The sequence below is a fragment of the Podarcis filfolensis genome (genome assembly GCF_964270895.1).
Source record: "Podarcis filfolensis genome assembly, chromosome: 13".
Classification (NCBI taxonomy): Eukaryota; Metazoa; Chordata; class Lepidosauria; order Squamata; family Lacertidae; genus Podarcis; species Podarcis filfolensis.
Genome location: NC_139615.1, coordinates 952,493 through 961,496, shown reverse-complemented (window position 1 = coordinate 961,496; position 9,004 = coordinate 952,493). Strand labels below are relative to the sequence as shown.

Below are 9,004 nucleotides of genomic sequence, written 5' to 3'. Positions count from 1 at the left end.
ATGCGGCCTAGGACCCACGTACCTACAGGACTGCCTCTCCTGGTATGCCACATGGAGGACCTTGAGGTCCACAAATGTCCAAACATTTGGTATGGACTCAGTCTGACCCTTGTTTCCCTCCCCTTATGGTTTTGATCTATGGGCTACTTTTAAAATGAGGCTGCATTTTAAATTGCTTTTTAACCTGTATTTTAAATTGGTTCCCCCCCCCCAATTGTTTTTACTGTAATTTTACTGGTGTTAGCTGACCTGAGCCCGGCTCTTGCCAGGGAGGGCAGGGTATAAATAAAATATTATTATTATTATTATTATTATTATTATTATTATTATTATTAAGCACTAGTACATCTTTGTTTTTCATAAGCATAAAATCTGAAACATGCGGAAGTAAGTCATAAAAACATTTCAAAATTCCAAATGACTTCTGTGTGGTACAGAATATCTTCATGATCAACATTTAGAAATTCCTGAAACTAACTGTGGTTTAGTGCATAAACTCTAATGAAGTTAACACAAGATACGACAGTTTTCATGACAGAGTCAAACTTCAGTGATTTTTACAACACAGTGCTTGTTGGTGGATGAGCCAGTGTATGGCTATTGGATGTGAATGGTTTTGTTTGTCCATCTCTTGGTTAATGCGTGCAACCACTCTTCTCCTGGGCCCCACCATGCTAGGAGCACCATCAGTTGTCACACTGGCAAGTTTAGCCCAGTCCAGCTCCAAATCACGCAGTTTGGCAAACTTTTTCAAAGATATCCTCTCCTGTTGTTGTTCCCTTGATGCTTTGCAATGCAGCAAGATCCTCTGTGACTTCAAAATTATCATTTGTCCCACAAATGAAAATTAGTTGTGCAGAATCATGAACATCAGTGCTTTCGTCAAGTACCAATGAAAAAGCAAGTTTTTTTTTAGTTTTGCCAATGTTGACGCAAATTTCCCCCCATTTCTTCAATCCTACGTGTAACTGTACATCCTGAAAGAATCAATGTACTAAATAAATCAGTCTTCTCTGGACACATCTCTTTGGAAGCAAAAAGAATGCATTCTTTAACAAATTCTCCCTCTACGAAGGGTCTGCCAGTGCATGCTATCAGCTTGGCAACTTGAAAACTTGCTCGCAATGATGATTTATTTAGCTGCTCTTGCTTCACAAAAGTATTTTGCTGAGTTGTCAATCCATATTTCAGTTTCAATATTTCAGAATCAATTCTTTTTTTTTTGACATGATTTCCTAGGGATTGAAAATTGCTATTAGTAAAATACCAATAAATAGAGCTACAAAAACAATGTAACAGCAATAATGACTAAAATAAAAAATGTCAGCACTGAGCAATAACGCAAATGGTCAGTGCTCATGCCTTATTTTCATTATTTTAAACGTGATGGATCTTTTTCTAAATCTATCTTGTAATGTTAGCGATAATGCACATTAAATACGTGGGAGCCCATTTCAAAACCTAGTCATGGCTGACCCCCAACCAAGGAGGCTGGAGGAGGGATGCCTCAGCAGCTGCCCGTCTCAATCCTGAGGGGCGGCAGAATGAGGCTCCCTGGGCCCAAAATGGGCACTTCCCTGTCCCGCCTCAGAGCATAGTGGCTGAAAAGGGAAAGTGGGGGGCGGCCAACCTTCCCCCCCCCCCACGGCTGCCTCACCTGAGTCGCTCACCTTGTGCAGTGCAGCCGAAGGAACTCTCAGCCATGGACTATAGAGAATGCAAAAGCGCTGGCCCGCCTGCTGCACGTGCACAGGATCACACCATCCCTCTCTTGCATGCGCACTGCCCCCCCCGCCACCAACCAACCACTTGCGGTATCAATAGACACCAGATGCAGAGGTCGCGCACGGGACGCCATACAGCGGTACCTTGGGTTAAGTATTTAATTCGTTACGGAGGTCCATTCTTAACCTGAAACTGTTCTTAACCTGAAGCACCACTTTAGATAATGGGGCCTCTAGCTGCCGCCATGCTGCCAGAGCACTATTTCTGTTCTCATCCTGAAGCAAAGTTCTTAACCCGAGGTAATATTTCTGGGTTAGTGGAGTCTGTAACCTGAAGTGTATGTAACCCAAAATACCACTGTACTTCCTTTCACCACAGACCCGTTAGACAGCGGTGGGTTCTGCAATTGCTGGGCAGGCAGGGTTCAGGATCCTGGTGGGCCAGATCTGGCCCGCAGTCATAGTTTGAGGACCCCTGCAGTACGCTGTCACCAACCCATGTGGTTGCAAGGAAGAGTGAACCTGCTAGAGAAGTGCATACACACCAGTTCTTTTCCACACGTTCCTTGAATCAGAGAAAGTGTTGTCTGTACAACAGTGTGTCCAAGTAAACATATGGAATATGCCAGGGATAACAACCCAGTAATTTTGAAGTCTGAAAAGAGGCTGATTTAACTAAGCACTGGCATGAGATTAGTCTTTGGAGCAAACTACACATTATGCCACTGCATTGTGGGGGCCCCTCCCTTATCCACTGCTCAGGTGTCTGTGCCAATTTACTTTTTTAAAAAAACATTCAGGCAATTGTTAATTGTATCATGTCGTTTGGTCCTTTGCTCTTTGTTACCCACATTGTGAAAATAGTGCCTTCAGTCAAACTGAAGCATTAAGTCTTCATACAGACAGGAGCTTTTAAAATAAAAACATGAAAAAATTGTTCAGTAGCACCTTATAGAGCAACTAAGTTTGTTCTGGTATAAGTTTTCGTGTGCATGCACACTTCTTCAGATACCATGCATGCACACGAAAGCTTATACCAGAACAAACTTAGTTGGTCTATAAGGTGCTACTGAACAATTTTTTATTTTATTTCGACTGCATCAGACCAACATGGCTACCTACCTGAATCTGCAATCATGGTAGGAGCTTTCAAGTTTTCAAAAAACTTAAAAGAAGGTACACAAAAGACTTTCAAGGAGTCATAGGCAGACAAACCTAGAGATGTCCCACATACAGCAAACCCACTAGGAACCATTCCTAGCATAGGAAAACGCTGCAAGTGGGTGGGTTTGATTTATGCCTTCTCTGACACCACATTCATTAGCAACCAAAATGAACAGGCAACACTGAAGGCAAGATGACACAAAGGAACCGGAACCAAGCAAGCAGGGAGCTGGGTACATTATACGCAGGGGAAGGAGGAAATGTGCACAGGAAGTGGCATTTCCTGCAGCTCAGCATGCTGAATTTTAATACGCCTGGTTGTTTGTAAGAATATTGAAGTGGGGGGGGATTAAGGATAGAAAGAAAAACTACTGTTAAGCCTTTGCCAACCCCCCTCTATTCCTGTCACTGCTCCTCTGCTCCCCCCCCTGCAGTAGGCATCCCCAAAATTGTAGTTTTGGGACTATAACTAGCTAGGGATGATGGGGAGGTGTCGAACCAAAACATCTGGAGGGCCAAGTCTGGGGGTGCCTGCTCTACGGCTTCTTTCTCACAAAACCTCATCTACCTTTAAAGCCCTAAACGGCCTCGGTCAAGTAGACCTGGAGGAGCGTCTCCTCCCCCATCGCCCAGCCCGGACACGGAGGTCCAGCTCCAAAGGCCTTCTGGCGGTTCCCTCCCTGCGAGATGTAAGTTTACAGGGAACCAGGCACAGGGCCTTCTCGGTGGTGGCACCTGCCATGTGGAACGCCCTCCCAGCAGATGTCAAGGAAATAAACAACTACCTGACATTCAGAAGACACCTGAAGGCAGTTCAGGGAAGCTTTTAATGTGTGACATTTTAGTGTATTTTTCATCTTTGTTGGGAGCCGCCCAGAGAGGCTGGGGAAACCCAGTCAGGTGGGCGGGGTACAAATAATACATTATTATCATTATTATTTTAACCTCCACCCTTGCCTCTCTAGGAAAAAAAACAACGGGCGTTTGCCAAACCTCCCCGCTCCCCGCCCCGCCAAGAGCGCCTCCTCGCGAGGCTCCGCCGCCATTGCCGGCCTCGGCGGCCCCACTAAGACCCCGCGGGAAGAGGCCCGTTCTCGCGAGAGGACGCGCTCCCTCAGGGCCCGGCCAGGCCTCTCCCGCGCCCGCCTCGCGCAGTGGGGCCTTGACTTTTCTCCGCCGACCGAGGCCTTCGAAGGAAGCGCTTTCTTCCCCCTTTAAAAGCCGGGACATACCATCTCCGCGGAGTGGGGGGGGGGGGGGAATAAAGCGCGGAGCCCGGGATTCTTCCGAGGGAGAGACGAGCCGGCGGAGGCTGTGGGAATCCGGCTCCCTTCGCTCCGCCTCCGGGCTGCGCCTCCCCTCGGCCTTCCGCTTCCCGCCTCCCCGGCCAACCGCCTCACATATCAGCCCCATCTCTCTTCCCCCCCCCAGCCTTACTCACTTGGTTCGCTCCGCTCTTCCCGCGCTTTTCTGCCCTCAGCGTCTCCCTCAACCGCCGCTTCCCTCGCGCGCGGGAAAAAGGGAAGCCCTTCCGCTTCCGGCCGCTTCTTGTAGCCTCCGCTTCGGGCCAAACCATTGCTTGCTGGAGCGGGGGGGGAGAGGGAGAGAAGATCAGGCCAGACCGCGCCATTCCTTGATTTCTTCAGGAACCCGTCGTAGCCCAGACAGGGTTCAAAGGCCTGGCATAGATACCGAAGGCGCACTCGGGTCACTTGTCGAAACAGGAGGACGTGGAATGTACCAACTGTGCTTCTCCCCCCTCCTTCCTCTTGGCGCTGCTCTCATTCAAAGGGTTGCTGGACCCTAGAGCTAGCAGGGCAGAGGAGCGCGGCAAGATGCACGTGGAGATGCTGCGGGTCAGATTCCGCTCCCCGCTGCCCAACACCTGGAAGGGTTAATGAACACGTTTTGTCATTTTCTGTTTATTTGGTGATTTAAGCAGATTCCCTGCCTGGGCCACAGGGGATGAAAGGCTTCAGCTTCTGCAGATGTGCATGCTCTCTTTTATTTTAAGATGCTCTGTAACTCATGGAACTTTGAAGTGTCAGGCATAGCTCTAATGGCTTTAGCCCAAACGTAGCAGAGTTTTCCTGCACAGCGAAGAAGCTAGTTGAGGTGGAAATGACTAGTCAGCTAGACTCAGAATAACTATTTACAGGATTTATTAAAAGGAAAATAAAACCAGCAGAGTTTCTGCATACAAAACAAAGCAAAATAAATCCTTTCTTTCTCTCTCTCTCTTAACCGTACACAGCACTTCTACTCCTAACACACCTAACACCAAACTGTGCTAGCATTCCTAGATAACAGAGTTGAGTGCTGGTCGTTAACCAATCAGAGTAAGTAGTTTCTAGGTCAAGCTGACCTTGGCTTTCTGCCAAGAATAAATTGACACTGCCTTGAGTTAATTGTGTGAAGCCAGAATCTGTAAGTTTTCATGAGAATCAATTAACGGAAACTGAACACCCCCTCACAGATTCTGCTGGACAATTAACATCAAATAACACCTATGTAGGAGATTATTTTTCCAGCAAACCTAAACCCTTGCACATTTGCTTGTTCTTTATCTTTGCCAATGGTTTAGTTAATACATCTGCTACATTTTCTTCACTTGATACATAAGTACATGTGATTATATTGTCTTGTACACAGCAACGTACATTTTGGTATTTTACAGAGATATGTTTGGAACGTGATTTGAAACCCTCTGTTTTACTTAAGGTTATACAAGCCTGATTATCAATGTAAACTCGTACTGGTTCTCCACAATTTACATTTAAATCTGCTAACAAATGCTTGAAATAAATCACCTCGTTGCACAATTCACTCAATGCGGCGTACTCGGATTCTGTTGATGACACACTTACAACGTCTTGCTTGCGTGACCGCCAGCTGATTAAAGCTCCACCGACCATTATGACTAGTCCTGTGACAGATTTTCTATCTGGCAAATTTCCCCAGTCACTATCACAGTAGCAACTCAACATTTCATCCTCTGAAGAATTTAATTGTAACATATAGCCAATTGTCTGTTTGAGGTATCTCAGAACTTGTTTTACCCCTTTCCAGGCATTTAGTGTGGGTTTTGAGACCAATCTACTTAATATGCCTACTGCGTAGCTAATATCAGGCCTGGACCACTGTGCTAGATACAATAAACTTCCAATTACAGAATGATATACATCAGGATGTTCAAATTCAGGACTCTCATCTGCATGAAGTGTTTTTATGAAACCTGGGTCCATAGGCACCACTGTCCCTTTGCAATCCTGCATCCCGTATGTAGTCAGTAGTTGTTTAACTTTGTTCTGCTGACTAATTAGGCAGCTGCCATCTTGGGCCCAGCACACTTCCAACCCTAGATATGTCCTAACCGGGCCTAAGTCTTTCATATTGAACTTACTGGACAATTGCTTGGCAAACCTTTTAGTTTGTTTATCTGTTTTGCAAGCATACAATACATCATCTACATAAATCAGACAAAACTCTTGATCACTGCCTGTACCACGTACATAAACACAATTGTCAGCTGTACTCTGCTTGAAACCAAATGACACTAAGGCCTCATGGAAACATTTGTTCCAAGATCTTGCAGCCTGTTTGAGACCATATAGAGCTTTGTTTAATTTCAACACTCTATTGGAACCTGTCTCATAACCAGGCGGTTCGGCTAGATACAGGTCTTCTGATATTGATGCATGTAAATATGCAGTCTGGATATCAAAATGGTTTAACAGGAGTTTTCTCTTTGCTCCAAGCGTTAGAATCAGCCTTACACTGTCCCCCTTAGCAGTAGGGGAAAAAGTCTCGTCATAATCTTTTCCAGGCCTCTGAGAGTATCCTTGAGCCACTAAACGAGCTTTGTATTTGTACTTTCCTGTCACCAGAGGTTTAAGTTTGTACACCCACCTGCAGCCTACAATCTTTGCCCCCTCAGGCGCTGCTACTGGTGTAAAGACCTTGTGCTCATTCAGAGAGGACATCTCTTCCTCCATTGCCTGTTTCCAGAGCTCTGCCTCCTCTTTTGGTAACTTTAACACCTCCTGAAAACTCTTGGGCTCTGTAATTACACTAAACACATTTGCAGTATCTGGAGAAAAACGCACCGGAGGCACTCCTTTGTTTTGTCTTTTAGATCTTCTGGGAGAAAATTTTTCTTCTGACCCACTTTCCTCCTCAGAACTACGACCTCTCTTTTGTTGCTTAGCAACTGGTCTCTGGCTAATTCCACTTTCTTGAGAGCTCTTATCTGAACTTTCCTCCCCCTCAGACTCTGATTCTCTATGTTTACCTTCAGAGTCATGAAGCTCCTGGGAAGGTTCAAACCAAACCTCAGTATTGGCATGTAGTCTCTCCCAGCCACTGTGTTCACAAAAATTGGCATTCCTGGAGATCACAATGCCATTTGTCCCTTCAGCAAAGCGGAAACCTTTTCCCAGCTCCTGGTAACCCACAAACACTAACTGTTTGGTCTTAGGATCTCCCTTCTTTCTCATTTGTTTTGGAATTAATACCCAGGCTTTTGATCCAAACACATGCAAATGGTCAATTTTGGGTTTTTTCTGAAACAATTTAAAGTACGGAGTTGTACCTATTGTTTGATGAAAGAGCCTATTTTGGAGATAACACGCGGTGAGCATGCTCTCCCCCCAATAAGACATGGGCAAATCAGCATCATCAAGCATGGCAAACATCATATTTTGTAAAGATCTGTGTTTTCGCTCTGCAACGCCATTCTCCTCTGGGGAAAAAGCGTTCGTTTTTCTATGCCCAATGCCACGCTTTTGTAACCAATCTCTAAAAGCATTTGACATAAATTCGCCACCTCTGTCCGTCTGAATCCTTCTGAGTTTAATGGACAGAAATCTTTCCACAGATGCCACCCAGCTTTTAAACTTAGTGAACACGTCACCCTTATTCTTCATGGGAAAAACCCAAGAGTAACGCGTGGCGTCATCCACAATTGTTAATGAAAAACGCGATCCACCCCTGCTTACAGCAAATGGACCAATTACGTCTATGTGAACCAGCTGTAGCGGTGACTCACTAACTCTGTCACTTCTGGGGTAAGAGACTCTGTGGGTTTTAACCTTTTTACAAACATTACAATCAAGGTACTTGTTACAACTCTTTAAAACACCCCCATCAGCCAATTCAGACATTTTTAGTACACTTTTCCAGCCAGCATGCCCCATTTTCCTATGCAATAAGTGCACACAGTTGTCATGTATAGCTTTGTTATTCACTGCAGGCTGAGATTTACTGACTACTGCTGCAACTTGAGATCTCGCTTTAAGCCAAAACAAGCCTCCCTCTGACTTAGCAGTGCCTAAAGTCTCACCAGCCTTCTTAATAATGCAACTGTCTCCTTCAAAATACACTTTAAACCCAGCTTTTAGCAAACAATCTACAGACATCAGATTGCTCCTTAATGAAGGCACACAAAGTACATTTTGCAGGCATTCACGAAGACAAGGAACAAAAACTGCACCCCCCGAAATCACTTCGGAAGTACTTCCGTCTGCTAGAGCCACCTGGCTGCGCTGTGCTGAGTTCTTGGAAACAAACAATTCATCTGAATTTACGATGTGCCGAGACGCTCCCGAATCGACCACCCAGACAGCTTGTTTCTCATCAGCAATCTTGACCTCGGCAGTCACCAGCTGAGCCGACTGATTTCGTTTGAAGAATTTCTTTTTACGCTGCTGCTGCTGCTGATCTCGTCTCTGCTCCTGCACCGGCCACTGAGACTTGACCAACTCCGGACATTGTCGTTTTAGATGCGCTGAAGACCCACATCGGAAACAACGCCTAACAGCAAACGCTGACTCCTCACCAGTACGCTGCTTTTGCTTCACCTCTGGCACGGCATGAGAACTCCTTCCAAACCGCCCGCCTGTAGAAGCCTCTGCAGCAAACGACTTTTCTTGCCTCTTCTGCCATTCTTCAATCAAACGCCCAGTAACATAACTGACTGATAAATCACGCTCCTGTATGCCTTCTAGAGACAAAACTAAATTATCCCAGCTTTCCGGGAGAGAACTCAAAATAATAGCCACCTTCTCCTGCTGGTCTAACGCACAGTCTCTTTCCTGTAGCGCAGCAAACTTTAACTG

At 45.6% G+C, this 9,004-nt stretch overlaps 1 long non-coding RNA gene across 1 annotated transcript; it reads right to left on the bottom strand.

Moving 5' to 3' along the window:
- Window positions 1–464: 464 nt before the first annotated feature.
- Window positions 465–4,908, bottom strand: LOC310747026. The gene is made up of 2 exons (XR_014540850.1): window positions 4,330–4,908; window positions 465–1,235 (listed from the first exon to the last, which is right to left on the bottom strand). It is a non-coding gene; the product is annotated as an uncharacterized lncRNA (long non-coding RNA).
- Window positions 4,909–9,004: the final 4,096 nt, after the last annotated feature.